Source organism: Phasianus colchicus, chromosome 18 (assembly GCF_987193195.1).
Source record: "Phasianus colchicus chromosome 18, bPhaCol1.hap1.1, whole genome shotgun sequence".
In the NCBI taxonomy this organism is placed as follows: Eukaryota; Metazoa; Chordata; class Aves; order Galliformes; family Phasianidae; genus Phasianus; species Phasianus colchicus.
Window position 1 is genome coordinate 2,404,525 of NC_143453.1, and position 21,830 is coordinate 2,426,354.

The following is a 21,830-nucleotide window of genomic DNA, read 5'->3' on the forward strand; positions in this document are numbered from 1 at the left end:
CTCTGCCCAAAATATTGGTGCTACTATGTGTGTATAACTGAGTTTTGCAATTATATGTGTATCATTACTTGTACAAATTAAATTTTACCTGGCGAACAAATAGAATTTCTATTCATATCTGTAATCTCAGTGCAAATCGGAAAGAAAAGCTTTTACTTGCACAGCTCCCAGCAGTGCAGGGTAACCACTGGCCTCTGTCGCATGGAAAAGCAAAGCACTGGAAACAGCTTGGAAAAAAAAAAAAAAAACGGCAGGAAAATCCGGCTTTCATAGTTTGCTCCGTAGTGAGCTTTGGATCAGATCCTCAGCGCAGAACTCCTCCAGACAAGAACCTCTTGGAAAAGCTTTTCTTAAAAGGGATCCTTATTTTGATATGATTCATGGACAGGAGGAAGTTGTTCAGTGCTGGATGTAACCATGAAATTATCAGATGTCCCAAGGCTGGGAAGAGCGCCCTGGTTCCGGTAGCTCTGTCACTGTTTTGACAGATATACACCAACAACTGCCTTGACTCTGCGTGCAAAGGACGCTCCTGACTTGGCTAGCAGTACACCACAAAAGCAGCCTGCTCACTTCAAGCAGTGCAAAAAGCACCGAGGGGAGGACTGATATGCTGGAGCTACCCCAGGAACTGAGGTCAGCCTGCTTTCTTCATAGTCTGTCACAATCACTGCAATATGGCATTCTGTCTCTTGGGCAGCACTGAGGTTTTCAAGGTCCCTGCATTTTCTCAAATTCTGCCCCAAAGTCCCCAAAGCCCAGGGGCTGCTTAGGATATCTGCTTATTTGCTGTAGTCACGGAAGAGAGCTGTTTTCCTCTCACCCACACAGTAGTCCTAGCTTTTAAGGGGCCAGGAGTCGGCCCTCTTTTTCCTCAGAAGGGAATCACAGAGGATTTAAAGACAGCAGGCTGCCCACGTGGTGCTCACACACAGGTCTGAGGGCACATGTAGCCTTGAAGGACCATCACTTCTCAACACGTTTTAAAAATAAACACAACACTGAAGAGTTGTGGAGTGATCACTGGAAAATGTCAGTGTCGTCTGAAAAAGAGATACAACAACAAGATTAAATTGCAAAGTTGTGGACATTGGTCACTGTGTTTTCTAAGCAGCTGATATGCAATTAAAGTAATAATGATGAATCATTTCAGCCCCGGGCTTTGCGATTTTTCACTTCAGCCCTACTTTCTCTGTTTTTTACTTTTTATCATAATGGCATCTATGTTATCTTCTTAAGGATTAACAGAAGCTATAACCCTTCAGAAGCACGTTCTTGATAGTCATTAAGACAGAGGTGTAATCATTAAACTATCGTTCAGATGGGTGCTACTCTCGTTTATTTTTCAATTTTCCCTCATTCTCCAACTGATCTCCTCTTCTTAGCATCAAGTCTTGCTATTGGATGCCTTTTATTTTGGGCACTAATGAAGCACCCAGACATGGAGCGAAGGAGTTGCTTAACCTCTGTGAGGTTTAATGGTGCAGGTTCACACGGGTGGGAGCTCCCTCCTCTCTGACCTGTGCTTACCACAGTGAGCACAGTCCTGAGTACTTTATCACCCTATTTTTTACAGTATACAGAACTACCAGCTAAAATAATGCTATTTTCTAATGATAATTGATGGAGTTCCTCTCGGGAACTTCTTAAGGCCCTCTTTGCCCCGTGTTCTTCTTTTGTATGATGGAATAATAACAGCAATCCAACTTGAGAAGGAAGGATCCTTAGCATGCTAATTAAGAAAAATAAATATGCTTTGTTATTAAATGCATTTCTCAGACTGCATTGTTGTAGCAACACAACACAGTTGTCAGTTAGCTTTTCTAAAGAGACATTCCATATTAAATGTTTCAAATATTTTACTTACTTTTAGCTTAGAAAAACAATATGGATTACTAGTCTTTTAAGAATAAGAAAATAAGGGAAGTGAACATAAAACAAAGCTTCCAAGCATTCTGCCTATACTGGACTGCTGGTATACCACTGATATTGATGTCCTCAGCTGCTTCTTCCAGGTAGAGAAATGCCCTGCACAAACAAGGTGCCATTCATCACCCGCAGACGAATGCTCTGTGCTCACAAACCCAAGCAGAACTAGTATGTTCAATTCAAGTACTATGGCCAAGTGCTGTCCTTCATTCCACAAACAGGCTGAGTATGTCTTCAGCTGGCCTGCTGCTTAAAACTGGGCTCTCATGTGTCAACCAGCTCACACATCAGTGCCAAGCCAGGCTCAGTCTGTTGTGCTTCTGCCTGGAAACAGTGCCCAGGGCCATTTTCAGTATTTGCTCAAAAATGCTGGAGATCTTCCACTGATCTAGAAGTTCTCAAAGCCCCCAAGAACTTCATAGTCGATTAATCATCTAAAAATCATCTTGATAAGTAGCCTCTGTCAAGACAACTTCTTAATGCCACATTCCTCTGGCAAAATGTCACTAACAGTACCTTCTGTTAACACAGAGATCAGAGACGATCTGAAAACAAGGCCGCTGGGAGACATTCTGACAAAGATGATAGGTAATGTCGTAAAAATCTCATTTGTTTCAAGTTATTCATCTGCTTTTCATCCACAGCATCCATGTTTTGGGGCTCACCAGAACAAATGACAGAGCGGGTGCTTCTCAGCTGGCAGATGAGGGGAAGCCTCATGCCATGCAGGCCCTGATGTCCTCACCAGCCATAGTCCTCCTGTTCTTAGACAATCAGGACTTGGTGTGTTTTGTTTTGTTTGAGACATATCTGACCTTACCATCAGTTTTTCATCATTACAGAAACAGCCCAGGAAGACCAAGTTTGGATGTTTGGATCACCAGATGGTAACAAGGGCAAGAAAGTGCCTAAAACAAGTTTGTTTTTGCCACTTCTCAGTGTGCCAGGTGCAGGATTGCACCTCAAATACAGGATGGGCACCTGCAGGAAGATGGGACTGGGATGATCCAGAAGAAGAGGCTGCCAGCCTCCACCACAACCACACATCAATTTTAAATGCACCCTCACTGAATACAGCCACTGACTAAAATTACATTTGATTGTGACCGCAGCCCAAAGAATGCCTTTCCACACCAGGTATCCCTTTTGTCCTTGTCAGAAGCCAACTAGCAGCTCGGTGACTGTGTCTGAAGCACTAAGAGAAGTCTGGAAAGGACTTGCTGGGTCTTCAGGGTCAGTTCTCAGCTGCTGGGGGCAACTGCATCAGGATAAGGCAGCTCTGGGAGGATGATCAGAGCCTCAGAAGTGGAGCTGTTGGAAACTCTGATGTTCTCATGTTTCAGCCCAGACTCTTCATAGCCACCGGATACTTGTTTGCTCTTACACTACCATCACCCTTGCTCTTAATGGAGATGTGTTTACTTCTTATTCCCTGAAGTTTTGTTGAGAGCAATTATTTCCCTTCTTGGCATTCAGGTCTTTTGGCTAGACAAATTATGTCCAAATCTTTACAAAAGCAAAGCTCTGGATTACCCTGTCATTGTCCTCCAGTCACATTTTAAGTTTGTCTCCTTTCAATAACGTGACCAAAGCTGCACTCCTAATTCCAGAGAATGTTGCAGTAGAGCTTTGTATCATGGTACTAATATTTTCCTCTTCCTTTGGAAATATCTCAATTGATACGTGCTTTTTGTCAGACTGCTTCATCTTGGGAGTTCTCAGTCATCTTGAGATCAGCAAATACACCCAGATTTTTCTCTTCTTCTGTCATTTCCAACAAGCTTGCAGCAGAGATTCTTGTTCACACTTCCCAAGCACATGACCATGTACTTTCCACTATTAAATTTCATCCCCTTTCTGATGTGCCAGCACTCAGTGTTACCCAGTTCATCCAGAAGTACAGATATCCCTCTGTGCTGATAGTGCTTCCCAACCTTGTGCCATCAGCAAATGCCATCAGCTCACTCCTACCTTTTGTTCCACGACCTGTCCGAGAAATATTGTGTGAGATGCAAAAAATTAAGTCAGCCTGATGGTCCCTGCAGTCCGATGCTCCATCTCAGAGAGAAGCAACCAGAGATGTGCACAAGAGCTCAGCCACTGCCTCTGAGCTTTTCCCCTGGCTCCCCACACATCCACACATTGCATGTTTGAGGTGACATCTCTACTTTTTCCATTTTGCAATTTCTACCCAAACTGTTGCCATCTCTCTGTAGCTATCTTCTCACCTACCAAATCGCTCTCCAGATAAACAATACGTTTGCAGTGTTGCACTGTATTCAATATTCTATTAAATCCAGTTGGATGAAACCTGATGTAAATTAAATGCCTAGAAAAATATTGTTGAAGAAAACTGCCAATTTCATGTAACCTATCTTTAGTAAAACTACATTATATTTTACTTCATTTTCTACTTACACACCTGTCCCCGACTACTTCTTCCCTTACATTTACTTCTAATGCATCTAAAGTTCTTGAGGTCAGTCAAACAGGGGTGTAAATGACTGAGTTGTTCTTCTTCCTCCTGTTTAAAACCAGGCAGTGCTTCGGTAGCTCCTCAGTAAGTCCTTACTACCCTGACAAATTCAAAACTTTGTATTGGATAAGTGAGGATATGCTCCAGGTTTGCCAGAAGTGTGGGTTTGGGGATGCCTTGTTCCCTAAGCTGCACATTAGGCCTTCATGAGCACTGCTCTCCCTTTGGGTGCAGTAATTTTCATTTCCAGAAAGTAATTCACATTAGCTATCACCCTTTGCCCTGATCCCTGATCATAGAAAACAGAACTAAAAGTCATTTAACACGAGGTCATACATAACATTAAAAAAAAAAATAAACTGGAACACAAAATGGAGAGAATCTGAACACAAGACTTAGGGACTCTCCAAGCAATCTGTGCAGTGCCATGGAAGACAATCTGTGTCACTGAAATAAGTAGCAGGGAGCATGTAGCTTTCCCTCAGTCCTTGCTGTCACTGCAATGGCACTCCAGCTTGCTCCCCTCCCTAAATACAGACAGTGCAACCAGCAGGGTCTCCAGGATTCAGTTTTCTGAAGTAGGTCACATTTGATCTCCTTCCAAGCACACTGCAGAAGCAACTGCTTAACAGGGAGCTTTCAAAATTCATATTCTGCTTCCTGATGCTGTCAACACCTGCCCTTCAGAAATACAGCTATACTGGCAGAACAGTTTTTCATTGCATTTGGGTGTAAACAGGCCAGGAATCCTGTTTTTCCCTTCAGTTACCTGTATTTCTTCTAAATTTCCTCAGAAGGTACATATTGACTTTCAGACCACATTTGCATTCAGATGATGGCTTGTTGTTGGAAAAAATCCCCTCAGAGGGGCTCATTAACTTCCTTTCAAATGTTTACTGTCCCTGACCAAGAGAGCTAACTAGCAAACAACTCACTGTGTGGCTTCTATCTGAGCTTAAAGACACGGGATCCTGTATTTTGTGTTGTTCATTCTAATGCCACTTCCAGCTTCAGCATGGCTTAATGACAGACCGGAGTCCATCTGCTACAATGACTAGCCTTGGACTCAGAGGGAGAGTCCTGCGGATAATTTAGGAGCACATTTTATAGTTAGTATAACTTCATTCCAGACCAAGGCAAACACGAGCAGGTGGAAATCTCTCTCAAAAGCGCAACCTGACCTACATAGTGCATTGTAAACTAAAGAGATGTATAAAAATAAAGCATTAACAATCCATCACGTTTGCAACAAGACCCAGATATGGTCCTGCAGCCGCTCCCTGCCACCTGCACATGGCTGCCATTCGCCCCCCAGCTCTGCAGTGCCCTTATGCCTCTCTGCACCCTTGTCCCTTTTGCTTTATCTCTTTTCTCCCCACTACCATGCACTTCCTGGCTCTCGCACTGCTTGCTGGCTCGCTGTTCTCCATTACCTCATGGAGGAGCTGCGAGCTGCTCTTGGCCAGCACATTTATAGACAGCAAGGGGCCACACGCGTCCTTATAGCCAAGCCCCAGAATGCCACAGAAGCAAAGTAAGGCACGGGCTGGCATGCAGGCACTGGGTTTCCAGTTGGATGTGTAGTTCTTCCAAGAGCTTTTGGAGAACTCCTGAGGCAGGCGTTGGGGTTCGGATCACCATGGCTCCTCATTGCCCCAAGGCAGCTGTGTTCACCTCGGGGGGCTCAGTCACCTCTTGGGGCTCAGTCACCTCGGGGGGCTCAGTCACTTCATGGGGCTCAGTCACCTCACGGGTATCGGCCGGCTCAGGGCTGGGTCATTATCAGTGTGCTTGGCCACCTCAGGGGGCACAGTCGGCACAGGGTTTGTCTACCACAGGGGTCATTGGCCATCTTAGGGCTCAGCCACCTCGAGGGGCTCAGCCACCTCAGAGCTCAGCCACCTCAGTCGGGGCTCAGTCACCTCACAGGGATCAGCTAACTCAGTGTGTGGCCACCTCAGGGCTCGGCCACCTCAGGGATCACGGCCATCTTAGGGCTCGGCCACCTGACGGGGATGAGCCAGCTTAGGGCTTGGTCATTTTCAGTGGGCTCAGCCACCTCAGTTGGGGCTCAGTCAGCTCACGGGGCTCAGGGCACTCAAAACTCGACCACCTCAGAGCTCCCATCCACACGACGCCCTCCCGCCCCACAGGGTTATAAAAGGGAAAGAGGCGGGCTGCTCCTTCCCTCCAGGAGGGGCCGAAGAGGGGCGGCCGCCAGCCGCGTCACCTGACAGGAGGCGGCCGGTTCCGCCCCTTGGCAGAGAGGGAAGGGAAGGGAGGCGGTGTCGGGGGCGCGCTCGCCTCGCCGTGCCCGCGTCCCGTGCGGCCGCCATGTTGTGCTGAAAAGCGGCGGCGGCGGCGGCAGCCAGGAGCCCGGCGACCCCGGCTCAAGGCAGGAGGCCGCGCCCCGGGACGGGGTGTGGGGGCTCCGCGCCATGCCCGGCCCTGAGGTGAGGAGCCGGCGGGGGGCTGCGGAAGGGTTCGGCGCCGCGCGGGGGGATGAAGCGGGCCGGGGCCTGGCGGAGGGCGGCCGGGCTGTCAGGGAGGGCCGCGGCCCGGCACGCCCCCTCAGCTGGGGCGGCGGCGGTCCGGCTGCGCCGCGCTGCGTCCCCTCGGCCGGCGGTGAGGGGCTCGGCCTCCTCTTCCTCCACCTCCTCCTCCTCCTTCCCGCGGGGCCCGGCGGCCTCACGAAGGTGACGGTGCAGGGCCGCTGCTCCGGCCGTGCCCCGTGGCTGCCCGTGTCCCGGCCTTATGTGCGGCTGTACGGGTCGGTGTGCCCGCTGCCTTATAACGGGGTTGTTGGGGCTTTTCGGTTACGTACGGTGTGTGGGGGCTTTAATCGTGCCTCTTTCCCGTGTTGTTCTTAACAGTCCCGTTCCTCTGGTGGGATCTGAGCAGATGTTGCCCTTCTCTGGTGAGTACTGTTTTGTGCCAAGCCTCCTGACCCCGAGCCGTGTTGAAGTTTTTGTATTTTAAGGGATTTGCACTGTAGTTGCATTGTCCCTCCTTTTAGGGAATGCTGCTTCACCAACAGCTGAGCCCTCACATTCCTTTACGTCTCTCTGTAGAAGGATCATTATGGTCCTTTTCAAGCCAGACCATTCTATGGTTCGTCCTTTCCATGCACCCTCCCTTACTGTTGTGAGGGCTGGGCACGAGCTTGTGCCTCACGCAGACTGAACATCTGGTACCTGCTTCTGTCTGAGCGCTTCACCTGCCTGTTTTCTTGTGTGACGAGCCCGTGTTGCTGTGTGCAGTGAAGCTTTTTCTTTGAGGAGATTGTCTGGAGGATCATGCGGAGTAGTGTGGAGCGATGCTTGACTTTATAGTGGGAATAAAGGAATATTTTTATTGCCTCATCAGCAGGGGGTGGTAGTGTGACTGAGGGAGCTGTGGCAGGTTTTGCGCAATACCTGTCAGGTTTGAGGCTTTAGATAGAGGGCTGAGGTGTGTCTGGCCTGTCAGTAAAGCGTGTGTTGTAGTACTGAAAATCTTTCTTGGTAGAGGATGAAGGGGAACTCATACAATAGAGCTTATAGATAGAGATGTGACATCTGGTATCTGTGTTACTTTGGTGTTAGTGATCACAGTGGTTTTAGAAGATAGAACAAGTGCTTTCTTCTGTAGTACAGGAATTGCTGTGAACTCAGAGTGTTGAAATCTTTGTCAGATAAGTAAAGGTGGGGCATGGGCTTCTGAAATGCTTCACTAAGAAGTTTGTGTGCTTGCTTTGGAGTTGGGGGAGAGGCAGATGTGTAGGAAAAATGTTAAACAGTGGGGTTTTTTGGTAACTGTGCCAAAAGGTGCTCTTGTCTTACCTCAAGTCCTAAAGATTATAGGAGTGATATCTTGAGACAAGCTAGTTTTCTGGCTGGTAGTATTATTGGTGCCTATTTAGGAATTTGCTACTGTCCATTGCTTTTCATTGTCTGAACTAGAAATTAGCCAAGTGTTAGCCTGCTTAAGAAACCAAAGGCAAGGTCAGCTTGATAAGCTCTTGATTTTCTATCAGAATGGCTGTCTGCACCTGAAGGAGATAGAAGTACAGCGTGTCCAAGCTTCCAAAGGTAGAGAGTACAGTACTTTATCTGAGATCTCGTTCTACCTACGTGCTGCACAGGATGATGGAGAGAAGTATGTTGTCAGCCCTACAGGAGTAGGAGGTCTGAGCAGTGCTTGGCTGCCAGTTAATGTGTCCAAGTGGAGTACCTTAAGGAGAAAAGTATCAGTAGGCTGCCCGAGAATTGGGAAGGAGTCTGACAAGTCTGCTGGAGTGCAAGGAAGGAGTAATTGTCTCTGGAGCAAATTGGAGGTACTGGGTTAGCATCTAGCACGTAATCTGGGATCTCTTCACCTACAAATGATAAGAGGTGGTGATGGCAGTTCCTGTTCTGGTAGCTCCCCATGGGGGTGTGTAGCTGGGTATAATCATGGGGCTCTTCTATTTGGTGTCAGTTGTCTGTCAGAGCCTGTGACTGCAAATAGTACAGTAGTGCTTATCAAATATTGTGAACTAGAATGAAAATCTCGGATACTTGAATATGATCTTATTTCATAGCTGCTTTTATTGATCACATCAAATAATAGAAGTTGTTTCTTTCAAGATGAGCTTCCAAGCACTAAATTGTCTGAGTCTGTTCTTTGCCATAACGTGCAACTGTTCTGCACGTTGCACTACCAGCTACCCAGCTGAGGTAGCTGGTAGTGTAAAGATCTGCATGTTAGTTCCCATATGGGTTTTGTGTCTCTGGGACATGAGCTTCCTTTGTAATTCTATCCTTCTAGATATTAGTGCCATAACTTTGCAGTGCTTTTAGGAAAGCTTTGGGAATATGCCTAACATGCAGATCATTCTTGTGATTAACAGAGTTCTTAAAGACAACTGTTCCTTTATCTTTGTGAAGCCTTGAGATCATCTGGTTTGCATGAAAGATCTAATAGGGAATTTAGTGCTAATTTAGGATTTGAAATACAGGCTTATTGAAGAGTCAATAAAGAATTGAAGACCTTGACTTGCAGTGTTATTACTTGTACCTTGGATGCATTAGTCCCAGTTTAGGTGGGATTACAGAATCACCAAGGTTGGAAAAGACTTTCAAGATCATCCAGTCCAGTTATCCACCTATCACCAATAGTACTCACTAAATCATGTCCTTCAACACAAAATTCAAACATTCCTTGAATGTTACCATGCCCAAATGGGTGTTTTGACTGGTACAGGTGCCAGTGTCTGCTGTTTGTGGGATGGACAAAGTTACAAGCTACAACATCATTTGGTGTCAACTGCTCTTGTTCAGATTGTGTTTGATAACAAAAACAGCCAAGACTTTGTCCCCTCCCTTTGGGGTGAATAGCTGAGAACTACTGACAGAATGTGTTTGGTGTTACAGGATGCTGGTTGTTAGCTAGAGCTGTGAGTGGCCTGGCTCTGTTCTTTCCTTAGCTGTTTAATAACTTCTGGTGCTGATGTAATGGAGTTGAGCACCAGCTGTTGTGATTCCAGGAGGTCATTTTATGCTGTAAGGAAGTCCTCAATTCAGTTGAGTGGAGCTGGGGGAGAAAATCAACCAGTAGTAGCAGAGGAAGAGAGGAGTGCAGCATTATCCTGTAGAAACCAGTGGTGCTGTTTGTCTTTAGTCTGTTATGGAGCGTGTCTGGGATATGTTGGTGGTATGAACTGGGGGTGCTCTGCTCACGTGCTGTGGAATGATGGAGCTGCAGCCGTGCGAAGGGAACTCAAGAAAAAGAGCAAAGCTGAAGGTTTTTTGTGATGTTGAGATAAATGCGTTATTTCTGGAGTCATCAGTGTTCTTCAAAAAACACTGTTTATAAAAGATTCATTTAAAATATAATTACTGATATCTAGCTTTGACTAATCTTCTGTCTGGGAATCATAAAGTTCAGGAAGCGGCTGTTGATTTGATGTGCATCTGATAGCAAGTTAACTGGACAGGTGCTCCCCAGGTCTTACTGGGAAGAACAGAATATCTGGGGGGCAGTGATCTTCTGTGTGGGAGTTAATGCTGAAAATACACAATGGAGCTCATGAGAGGCAAGGGGCCTGTGAGTTCCTGAGGGTGGCCTAGAATTTGGTGGATGTGTAGGAAAGTTGATACAGATGTGTTTTAATAAAGAGCTTGAGCGTTCTTCTCCTTTGTGGACCAACACACAGATGTCAAAGTTCATAAAGTACTGTTCTTTTCATCGTCTTCTGGCTGAGCTTTAAAATAAGAAGCTGTGATTGCACTTTTAGTTCTGTTACAGGAAATACCTATTTAAATGCTCTTTTCTCCTGCTGGATTGGGTCTTGGCCTGACCAGTGTAACTATTAGAGCCTGCAAGGCTGAGGCAAGGTTTGGGTGCTATTTCTTGAACTGGGGCAGTTGTGCAGATGCACACAGACACATAGCAAACTCAAGGCTGGTAGTACTTGGGAAATGTTGGATGTATTGAGATTTTTTGGCTTGTTTTAATTTCAGAAGTAAGTTATTTACTGGTGCTATCTCTAGCAGATGGGCAAGGTTTACCCTGTCAGGTCCTGCTTTCTTTAGGCATTAGTGGGAAAAGAATTTAAAAAGATACTTTTAACTGTATCCTACTTTTCATAGAGGCAACATTGTCTAAATAACTTACTACATATATCCAATTCTCCATGCTGTGTGTACAGTATCCACTTGGCTAAGGCTTCTACCAAGAGCCTCCTTTCTTGAGGCCTTGGCCTATTTTAAGAATGTGGGAAGGTTTTTCGTATGAGAAAACTAGTGAAAAGCTATACACTGTGGTTTAACTGAGCTTTCTGAAAATAAAATGCCTTGAAGTAGAGAACTCCATCTAAGATGTCTGTCTGTAGGATATTTCTTGTATGTACAAGTCTAAGCATTCTCTCTGAGCCAAATATCTGATTGTTCTGGTGCAGTACAAACTTTAGTTCCTAGAATGTAATCAATATTGAGGTAGGTGATGCACTTCAGGTTTTGTGGAGGAAGACTGTTGCATTGCCTTAATTAAATCTGTATCCTGAGCATTACTTCTGCATTGCTACCTGAAATGAGAACAGTTTTTCCTCTCTTTTCCTATGTGTGTAGAGTTTGGCTTCAACATCAGCAGGGTAGAGGCAGGTTCTAGGCGTCATGAAACTTTTCTCTCTAGTGCTGCTTTCTACTCTTGCGTGAGCCCCTGGGGAAAGCTGCTTCTTGCTGCCTTTTCAAGAGGAGGACAAATGCATGTCTGCATGCTGCAAAGCATAGCTGGTAACTAAGAGTCTTGTCTGAAGACCAGCTGCATTTGGTTGGCTTTCTGAAGCTGCCTTGGAGCATGGAGCAGGAGGCAGGACTTGCCTGGGGGCATGGCTCATTTGCTGTCTCCCCAGCTCACTACTTCATATCACCCAGAATAAATCATAAGCCTTCCAAGTCCTATGAGAATGACTCTTCAGTTTCATCCAGCTTGTCTATAAGCAAGTTTATTTTTTTGTACAGCTGTAGAGCTGCAGTCAGGCTTTTGGGAAATAGATGGAAAGATCTGATCTACACCTACCTTAACTGTGGAGTCTTAAAGTATTACTATCTTAAAGCAGATTCTACATGGATAAAATAACTGAGTATTTCTGAAATGAAGCTGTAGTCGTGGTGTAGAAGCAATCAGAATGATCCTGTCTACTAGTTGATCTAGTGCTGATCTGGTATGACTTATGCTACCACTACCAGCATTCAACATGACTGTTAAGCTGCTCAGGGAAGTGGTTGTGCATGAGTTTGAGATTAGAAAGTGTTTCTTTGGAATTTGCTAGTTAGGCTGGGGGACCAGTAGCCTGACTCCTTGCTCTCCTGCAAGTAGACCATGAAAGGGAGTCAGCTTGTTGCTGTGGCTGCCTAATTTCATTTCTTGCAGCCATAATTGAAATAAATGTGTACCTGGGAAAGCTCTACTTATTGCATTGCTATCTGCAGGCGCGTAATTGCTATCATTGAAACTTTAAACCTGAGATAAAATGAGATGCTGGGAAGCTCTGTCATGCCTAATTATATTGTTTGCATCCTTGATATGGTGTTTGCTTTGAGACCTTTTCAGACCCTGTTTTTGATTCTTGCAGTTGCAAACTGTCTTCAGTTTTGCTTGCCTCCAGCCTTCAGTGTCTTCTCTAATGTTCAGAACTATGGTTACCAAAGTTAACTTTTGCTCTTTTGTGGGTTCTCGAAATTCAGGCTTTTAAAATATTTGTTTCCCAACAAAGAACAGATGATGCAAAATGGGAAGCTGTAAGATGAAAGCTCCATGCCATATCTCAGAGGCAGTTCTCATTGTGAATTAATGAGAGGACTCTGCTCCATCCATTCTGTGGTCAGTTTGAGTAGAGCAGAAATACTTCTCTAAGTCACGCATGATAGTTTTGCTTTTATTCTCCATGAATTAACTTTTTTTTATAACAATCAGTAGTTGTAGCATACCATCACGTTACCTATAAGCTTGTCTTCAGAACCTCCTTGGTGTCTGACAGGCTTCACTCCTGAGCTGCTGGATGTAGGCATTGGTAATCATCTGATCCAAGTGTCTAAAAGTACCACATTTCTAATTTATTTTGGTTATTTGTCTCTAATAAGTGGAACTTAGAAGCCAGTGAAGCCTGCTTAATGTAAACTTGTAAGCTTATTGCCTCTGCCTGCAGATCTTCTCGTTTCCATCTGAGTGCTGTGCATGTTTTTCTTGAGTGGATAAGCTTTTCATCAAATGACTGACTAATCCTTATCACACAAATGTGCATCACTACAATTAAGAGTTCCTGTTCTTTAATTGCTTGGTGATTGGACATACTAATCATGAGTATGTTTGAGAATTCAGTATCTTCGTTTTCTCTCATTGCTAATAGCAGGAATTTGCTGTGAACGATGCATTATATTCTGGTTGGATACCCATTATAATTAAATTCTCATCTTTGTCTGTGTTCAGTGAACCTTTCTTTGAGTGACTTCCATAAGAATGTACCTTTTTGTGCTTTGGGAAAATCTGAACTCTGGAAAAAGGGGAAAGATGAGAACAAGGTAAATATTTTGAGGTCTGGTAGGTTTTCCTTATAGGTTTGGCTAATGGCTTATAGTTATTTCCTAGAGCAGAATACAATAGCTAGCTTGTTTTCTTTTACTTTGGACTGGAATCTCTTTATCCCTTCATACTCAAGCGTGAGTATCACATGATTTGGAGGTGTTTGCTTAGTGTGCTTCACTGCTGCAGAGCATCCCTGGACATTACAGATGAGTAAATCAGGACTGCAGGGAGAGCAAACATGGGAATGTGCAGTTTTGGAGGTGTGTGTCAACAGTTCTAATGCTTCATTGCTGGTGTGTGCCCTGGCAGAAACAAGTGGCAGTGTCAGGTCAGTTAGACCTCTTGCTATGAAGAGATCAGATTTCTGTTCTGGATGTCCTAGCTCATTTTATAAAGAAAGCTACAGCTTCAGCTTCCTGATGTGTACCTATATCCTCGTTATACCTACAGGTGCTCAAACTATGTTTAGGGTGTTTCTATAGAAATGGCCTGGCAGGAAAACTAATTAGAGGTTCTTTCAGAATCTGAGACTGTCTGAGACATCGGAGGGAATCCAGCTGTATAATTACTCATAAATACTTGTTGAAGTAAAACAATTTTCAGTATTCATACGCAGCTCGTCTTGGAAAAGAGCAGCTCTTAATTAGCTGCATGACAGTAACAGCACACCTGGTCACTGCAGTGCTGCTTTTCCTTCCCCTCAGGCTTCAGCAGCTGGAACAAAAATACTTTGTGTGTGTTTAGAAATAGAGTTTTTTGCTTTTAAACAGTAGGATGGATGCTGGGACTTGAGGGTGACACTTTTTTCTAGTAAGAGGAAGTATATAATTGGGGTTTTCTAAAAATGGTCAGTTTGAGTAGTAAATTCCCTAAAATTCTACAATATGACACTGAACTGAGGATGGAATCAAATTCCTGTGATTTAGAAGATACTACCCTTGACTTCTGGTGCTCCTTTTACAATGATTGGTACATTAAGTACCCAGTCACTGTTGGAATATCTTCAGTAACTGACTCTACCAGCAGCTGAAGCTTGCTTCTTCCCAGGCTGTTTCACTCAGGTTGAAAGAAATGTGGAAATAACTGGGGGAGGTCTTGCTTTGGTGCTTCTCCCCTTAGCTCATTAGAGAAGCTATAGATAACTTGCCTGGGGTGAAGTGCTGACTGGTAGGCTGGTTTGAGCTGTGAAGCTTTGAATTGCTAGGCCATCCCAAGTCCTCTGGGGCATTGCTATCACATCACGTGTGGAAGACTGGTGATAACCTATGAGAGGGGACTAAGGGTGGGAGTGCTGGAGTGATTTGCTGAGATAAGAGCAGTGCCAGACCTGCAGCTTGTAATAATTCAGCTTGGAGTAGAAAGCAATCTTGAAACTTGCTTGGTGTGATGCTTACCTGCAGAGGGTTGTTCAGAGTCACTGCTCTGGATGCTGCTTGAGATGGGTGGGTGTGTTGGTGTGCAGTGCACAGCCTGTGGATTTGTGGCCAGGGGACAAAGGGATTTTGCTTGATTGAGCAAGTCTAAGGTTGGTAGGGCGCAGACACTCTGAGCTATTTCTCATTTTCTTGTCTTGAGAGTAGCTTTTAGCAAGCTGTTTGTATAAGGTACAAGAGCAGGTGTTCCTGCCCTTTGAGGGACACACCCAGAAAGCAGTCCTATTAAAATTAATAGTGCTCTTGCATCATTCTTTAGACTGCCGTGCTCTCATTCAGCGCTAAGGTATGAAGACTTTTCCTCTTGCATAAGACGACTTGGTTTGTTCTGGTTGAGGAGGAAGAGTTTGGCAGCTCGTTGAAGAGTGAGTTGTATGCTGTTGTGCCCTCTAGCTTATTTTTCTAAACCATTTCAAGCTACTGTTCAGCTTTCTAACCTGTCTTACTATGTACAGCTGCCTGATACTGAGCTACTAATTAAACTGATGTGGTGATTATCTGGTCAGCCTTCCTGAATGCAGTTCCTTTACTACTTCTAGCCTACTTCTTGCTACTAGACGTGGTTTGTTTGGTACTCAAATTAGGGACTTAGCAAGGTTAAGCCCCATGTACTTATTGAACTTATTTTAAAGGCCCCAAAATTATGACAGGCTTAATCTACTTTGTACCCTTATAGTTTCTAAATATATGTATAGCACTTCTTGCTTTTTATTCTTTCCCCAACAGAAGTTGGTTTCTAGTCTAATCAGAAGCACTGGCTGCTCTGTCAAGCCCTGTTCATCAAGTAATGTAACAGTTTAAAAAACAAACCAGCCACCAAACAGAGCTCCCCCAAACCCAGGAACTTCTTAATTAACTCATGCAGACTCAGTAGTATTTCTGAGCTAACTGACTTCACTCACAGGTGGGAAGATAATTGAAAATGTGCCTTAACAAAAGAAGTTAGTCTCATTAAATGTGACTGGTTACATGAAAAGACAAGAAGGGACTTTGGCTTTTTGTGCAAAAACTGCTATGTCAGGAGTAAGTACCTGAACTGGGAAGAATCTAAGTTTACAGTTTAAAGAGACTTGATGCCAAAAAAACCTCCAAAAATCTGTTTAAACAGTTCATATACTGTATCTTGCCAAGGTAATTAAAGAATTCCTAAAGCTAGTTTGAATTTGCAGGCTGGGCTTGGAGAGCAGTGTACTTCCACAGGTGCAAAGAATGCTCAAGTTTGTTCAGGTAGGTTGGTGAGTAGCAGTGGTTTTCAAACTGGAAAGCTATTTTGTTTTTTCTCTAAGCAGTCAGAAGATGTTGCTGTGCAGCACATGAGAGGTGAGTGCTGTGTGCTGCCAGTTGGGCTCTGCTGCTTGTGAAAGGTCAGCTTTTGAACCTCTGTGTATCAACAAGCAGTAAGCTTCAAACTGATGTTCTAGCACTGTGTTCTGGAACTGCAGACATCCTAGATGGTTCTGGAAAACTGAAGAGGAACAGCAGTGCCTGTGTGTGGTTGGTTTTCTTGAGATCTGCTTGGCAACTTGCTGAAATGAGAGAGGTGAAGGAATGGGATCAGTTTAGAGAGGGCTTGCTGAGCTGGGTGGAGGAAAATTGTGCTTAAACAGCTCAGTGTGTCATGTTTGCGTACAGAACCAATCAACATTGTATTTCAATAGACAGGAGTCAAGTTTTGTGACTGTATTCTGCCCAAGGTTACTTCATGCAAAGTGTTGTTGAAAGACTTAACAGATTCTGCTTGTTGAAACAGACTCAACATGTTGAAACAGATACAATGGATTCAAACCTGTCGGAATGTCCTGCTTGTTAGCTGACTTCTGAGCGGCCATTCCACCTATAACCCCTCAGAACTCATGCTGATGACTTAGGTACTCCTAGTTCTTAATAACAACTTAACCAAAATGTTAAGAGTTCAAGCAGCACACTGATATTTTTGTAGTGGGTGTGCAAGTGTGGAAGAGAAAATTGTGAAGCTGGGAACCCATAGTTTGTGCTGTGTGAGTGACAGCTCGGCCTCTGAATGGTATTCAGAGCATCTTTGCCATGTTATAAAAAGCGTGTTGCCTGGTGCTCAACTGCTCCTCCAACATAGAGCTTTTTGTGACCTTTGAATTCTGTAAGTACAGAGTAGGAATTTGTCCTGTTAAAACCTGCATTTGTTTTAAGAGCTAACTTCTTCTTACTCACCTGTGTCCTACATCTCCAGATCTCAGTTACTTAAATACCAAGGTGTGTCACTCCAAACCTAAGTGATTTTTTTAGGAGTAAAAGTGACCTGTAGCAAACAAAGCTGTATATATCCTACCACACCTCTTCCGTTCTTCACTTTTAAGTTTAGTGTTGAACTGGTTTAAAAAACCACCACATGAGAAGTGTTTGAACTAGGATGAATGGAAGTGACCAAAGGCTTCAGCTCTGAAGTAAGAAATAAGCCTAATTTGTCTAGTTAGGTTTGTTCCACTTACAAACCTCAATGAAGGTTTAGTGTGAGAACAGGCTTGAATGAAGTCCTTCCTTAGTGTTTTGTGGTAGTCTAAAACTGTCACTGGAACAGTGCTGATACTGCCATCCTCCAGCTCATCAAGGTAAATTCTTCATCACAGCTTTAATTCCAGTGTTCTACATCCTTGTCACTAGTGACACAGCAAGAAATCAACATCTTCACCTTTTGTGTTACTTTTGTCCCCAGTCCCTTGCATCTTCAGACATCCACATGCCATCCTTGCTCAGCATGACTGCATACTCTAAGGATTTCTTTATGCCACGCTTCTGGGCCAAGACTGCTGCAAGCAAAACATGTAATGAGTGCTTCTTCAGTGCTTTATCTTCTGCAAACAAAATTGTCTCTGTCCTAATGTAAGTTGGTGGCTTGTAAGCCTTCAGTGGGCAGAGTGCTGCTGGTGTGGTGTAGCCTGTGATAGGTACTGAGATAGGGCTGCTCTGCAGATCATGCGACCGAGCTAAGAATACAGGTTGCCTTATGGCACTGGAATGCTGGCACGAATCCTGGTGCAGGGACAGCAGGGTATTGGCAGTGCAGCCATTGCTGCTGATTTTAGTTACCTCTCAAAAAAATGCAACTGTTGTGTCATGAGGGTTTGCCTCTGCTGCCTGGCACAGAGGTGATCGTGGCACTGCTTGAGCTCTGCTGGAGATTTATGCAGGAAGTGGAAGCAGATGCATTCCTTTCTCAGAGACTTATTTTATTAATTGTTAACTGAAACTGCTACAAGTTCTGGCTTCTGGTACTTGCAGTGCTGTTTGATGTGTAAGCTGATAAATGTTCATGTGTTTTCTGCAGATAAAATATCCTTATTCTTTGTGGGGTATGGAGTAGAGTTAGTGCATTTGTAGATGTTGGTGTCTGTATAAGTCAGCTGTTAGAGCAGTGCACTGAGACTTGGTGCTGGAAGTTACTCAGTAACTTGGATTTGGTTGCTGATCTGCAGGTAATAGTGCTGCTGAAATGTAGCAAGGTTAAATGAAAAATGTACAAACAACAAATACCCAATTCAGGTCCTGTTCCAAAGGGTAATAACACCTTACTTGGTAATAGCACTCATGCACATAGTAGTGTGGCTCTGATGAGACTAAGGATTTCTTACTGGTGTTTAGTACCTGGGCAGTGAGGATATTCTCTCCTAAGGTTTTATTGTATGTTTTTATGGTTCTGTAAAGGAAGTTGTTCCCTGGGAGTTTACTACAGTGCTGAAAAAGCATGATTCCTTTGCAACTTCTTACAAGGGAAATGGAATATATGCATTGCTGTGTTTGCTGTGGTGTAAGTTACTTCAGAAGTTGGCAGATCCTCCTCTGTGGGATCGTGTATCAGTGCAAGCTAGAAGCTAGTCTGCTAGCACACTTAATCTAGTTTTGATTTGTCAAGATCTCAAAGGTAGGAACAAAAAGTACTTTGTCCTGGCTATTTTCATGAAGACTGACACTTGAATCACTCTTTCTAGTTGTCTATTCAGTTATTTCCTTAGCATGCTACGCTCACTGAATGAGGCTCATTGTTTAGTTGTAAACCATAATTGGGTTGCTTCCATTCAAAGGCTTTCATCTATAGGTTGAACATCTCATTCTGCCAATTTCAAATGAGTTATCTGAACAGCTTCAAGTTCTGTCTCATCAGTGTAAGTTAGTGAGGCTTCTCTTATGACTCCAGTAACTCATCTGTGAAACAAAGCTGTGCCATGCTGAGCCTTACTGCTGTCTTCCATCACATTCCTGCTGCTGCCTTTTCCTTGGTCAGATGAGGGGTGAACAGTAGGACTGGAGGTGTTTTTGGTGGATACCAAGTGATAGGGCTGCTTTGTAGGTCATGCAGCTTCAGCTGAGCTGTAGTGAAGCTCTGTAGAAACAGCATCTGGTCAGTTCTGGTGAACTCTCCAGAGAATCATATATGTTTACTGGTGCTTTCTTTCTGAGATGATGCAAATCTGACAGAATATCCTGGAGATGTTGCATCCAGGTTTTAGTTCTTCCTTTTTATGTTACTGTAAACATTTCTTCCTCACTGTTAGTCCCAGCTGTCCGGATGCACCAAGAAATCTGAATCTTTACCTTGCTGTGTAACTTTTTTTCAGTTTTTGGAAGCTCTGAGCATCAGGACTTGAAACTTCTGATGCATATTCAGGCCATGTGAGAATTTCCATGACCCTTGTGATCATAATGTATTCAGTCTAAAGCAATTGAGCTTGGTTTTCCTGCTGCTTACTTTAAGCTTTTCAGACCTGTTTGTGTTTACCTTAGTTAAGCAGTAATAATTGTTAAGGCATTAAACTGAGCTATCATATTGGAAGGGCAAACCAACCAAATAAACATTATTGCAACTTCCCGATAAGGAAAATTCCAGTCATGTAATACTTGATTTAATCTTTAAGCTTGGAGGAAGTGGGAGTGGTGATGAAGATCTTTGTAACTGACTTTCAGTCAGCTAGGTAATGCATGCAAAAAGCTTGATATATGTAGGGAGAATTGCTGTGACCTTATGGCTACTGAGGATAACAGCGGTTTGTTATGTTAATACAGGGAACAGCTGAGCTACTCCTTCAAGCATTTGAACACCAAAGAATGTGGTGTCCACTTAAGCTTTTTAATTGCTGATGCTTCCCCAGACTGTCTGATTTGTTTGCTTCCTTAAAGCAGTTAGGCTGGAAACTGGGGAGTTAAGAACACGTGTTGCTGTCTTCCATCTAAATCAGATGTAGTCAAGCATCTTTCTCTTGTCATGTGTCTTACTCTGTACACCCCCTGCAAGAGAAGGTAAGAGCTAATCACTGAATGGTGTGATGTGGGCCTTCTGAAAAGGAGGCTAGATCAGATACAAGCATCTAGCTTTGGATGAGAAGAATCTTATTTATGATTTCAGCTTCAGCTAATGTGAGCATGGCACTAAGGATGATTCTAGCAAAGGTGAATCTCTTGACTGCTGATAGTTTTGACAGTTTTCTTAGCATAACAACTTGAAGATTGCTGTAGAAGTTCTGAAGAGCTCAGCTGAATGTTGTATATAACAGCTGACTCACTGGAGAGTGTACAGGGCTCCTGCTTTAAGTGTAACCATGTGCTTACAAGTCAGAATTGTTAAAGCTTCTGTCCTCCCAAGTTAGGGCATCAGTTCTGTTTCATTACTCTCTTAAATTGCACACTACCAGACCTGTTTCTTAACTCACTCTGTGTTGTGTACTTATCTTCCCTACCCACTTGTTTCCAGCCCTGCAGGCTGAAGCACAGCTGTATGCTCTGCTGCTCAGCTGATGGGTGTATGGGCACTGACTGAGGGAAGCATCTCAAGGCTGCTTCTGCATGACAGTAAGTGCCTGTGTCAGGTGATTACTGTAAGGCTCAGACCTGTGTGCAGGTGCTCCTGACTTTGCGAGATGCTGGGTGGTGATGCTGATCCCCTACCAGTTCAGAGGTTTCTGCTATAGCAGAAACTTGCCCCAGAGCCAACTTTTGACAGTACGTCCTGTTAATTCTTTTCTCTTCAGAGGTGCTGCTGTGGAATGAGCATCGTATCTGAAATGCTTGTATTTTGAGCAATTATTGCAGAATAGGTTGATTGGTTATAGAACAATAGTGGTTTTATTGAGTTCTTGGATACCTTTAAGATCATTATGGTAGCTAGCTATCATGTTAACAGAACCATTCTAAATATACTTCAGCACTGCATTCTTGACAGAGTAATTGTGATGCCAGAACTTGATTCCTGATTATGATTACATCTTACATATGCATGCATGTGAGAATGACAGAGCAGCACATGCTGGATGTGAAGGTAGTGTTTCCTTCAGTGTGAGTTGGAATATATGGTATGATTATCCTTTTGCTTTTAAAGCCTTATACAAGCTCAGTAATGTGTGGCTCTTCAGAAGTGACTGCAAGCTACAGGTTATGGGAAAATCTGACTTCTTCAAATGAGAATGCATCTTGGTTTCTGCACTCTGTGTAGGAAAACTACTTGCAGAGCTTGCTTTGGGTGCTTTCATTGGATGTACCATGTCAGGAGGACACTTCAGTTGTTTCTACCTGCATTAGAAGTCCATCTTCTGGTTCCGGTTTCAGGCTCTCTGGCTTTTCCTTTTATTAGGTTTCCCTGGCTTTTTTCTGTACTACCTTTTTCCTCATTAGCCAAAGTGTTGGAGGTGAGTATACCTGCAGGTTTCTGTAATGGGTTGGTCTGACTGACTGTTCACATGTCTGCTTCTGTCTCTGAACTGTTTGCTTAAGCTAAAGGGAATGCATTGATGTTCTGGACAGGAAAGGACTTGTATTCTAGGAGTCAGACTATCTGAAGGATGCTGTCTAGCATATCTACCTGATCTCCTTGAGAATTGATACATTTTTAAATTACTTTTTGTTAGGAAATTAGTAAAATGTTTTTAAATACTGTCTTTAAACTGCCTGGTCAACCTGGAAGAGCTGGGCTGTCTTTGACTGTC

General features: G+C 43.9%; 1 protein-coding gene across 5 annotated transcripts in view; it reads left to right on the forward strand.

The window, feature by feature from the left end:
* Positions 1–6,711: 6,711 nt before the first annotated feature.
* The window catches only part of MTMR3 (myotubularin related protein 3), a 71,665-nt gene continuing 56,546 nt past the window's right edge, over positions 6,712–21,830 (forward strand). For 4 of the 5 annotated variants that reach the window (XM_090152674.1, XM_031592109.2, XM_031592111.2 and 1 more), the window contains exons 1-2: positions 6,713–6,858; positions 7,279–7,322. The gene's annotated coding sequence lies outside the window, so the exon portion shown is untranslated. Of the gene's footprint in view, positions 6,859–7,278; positions 7,323–21,830 lie in introns of all 5 variants that reach the window. The other variant, XM_090152676.1, reaches the window with a different exon arrangement.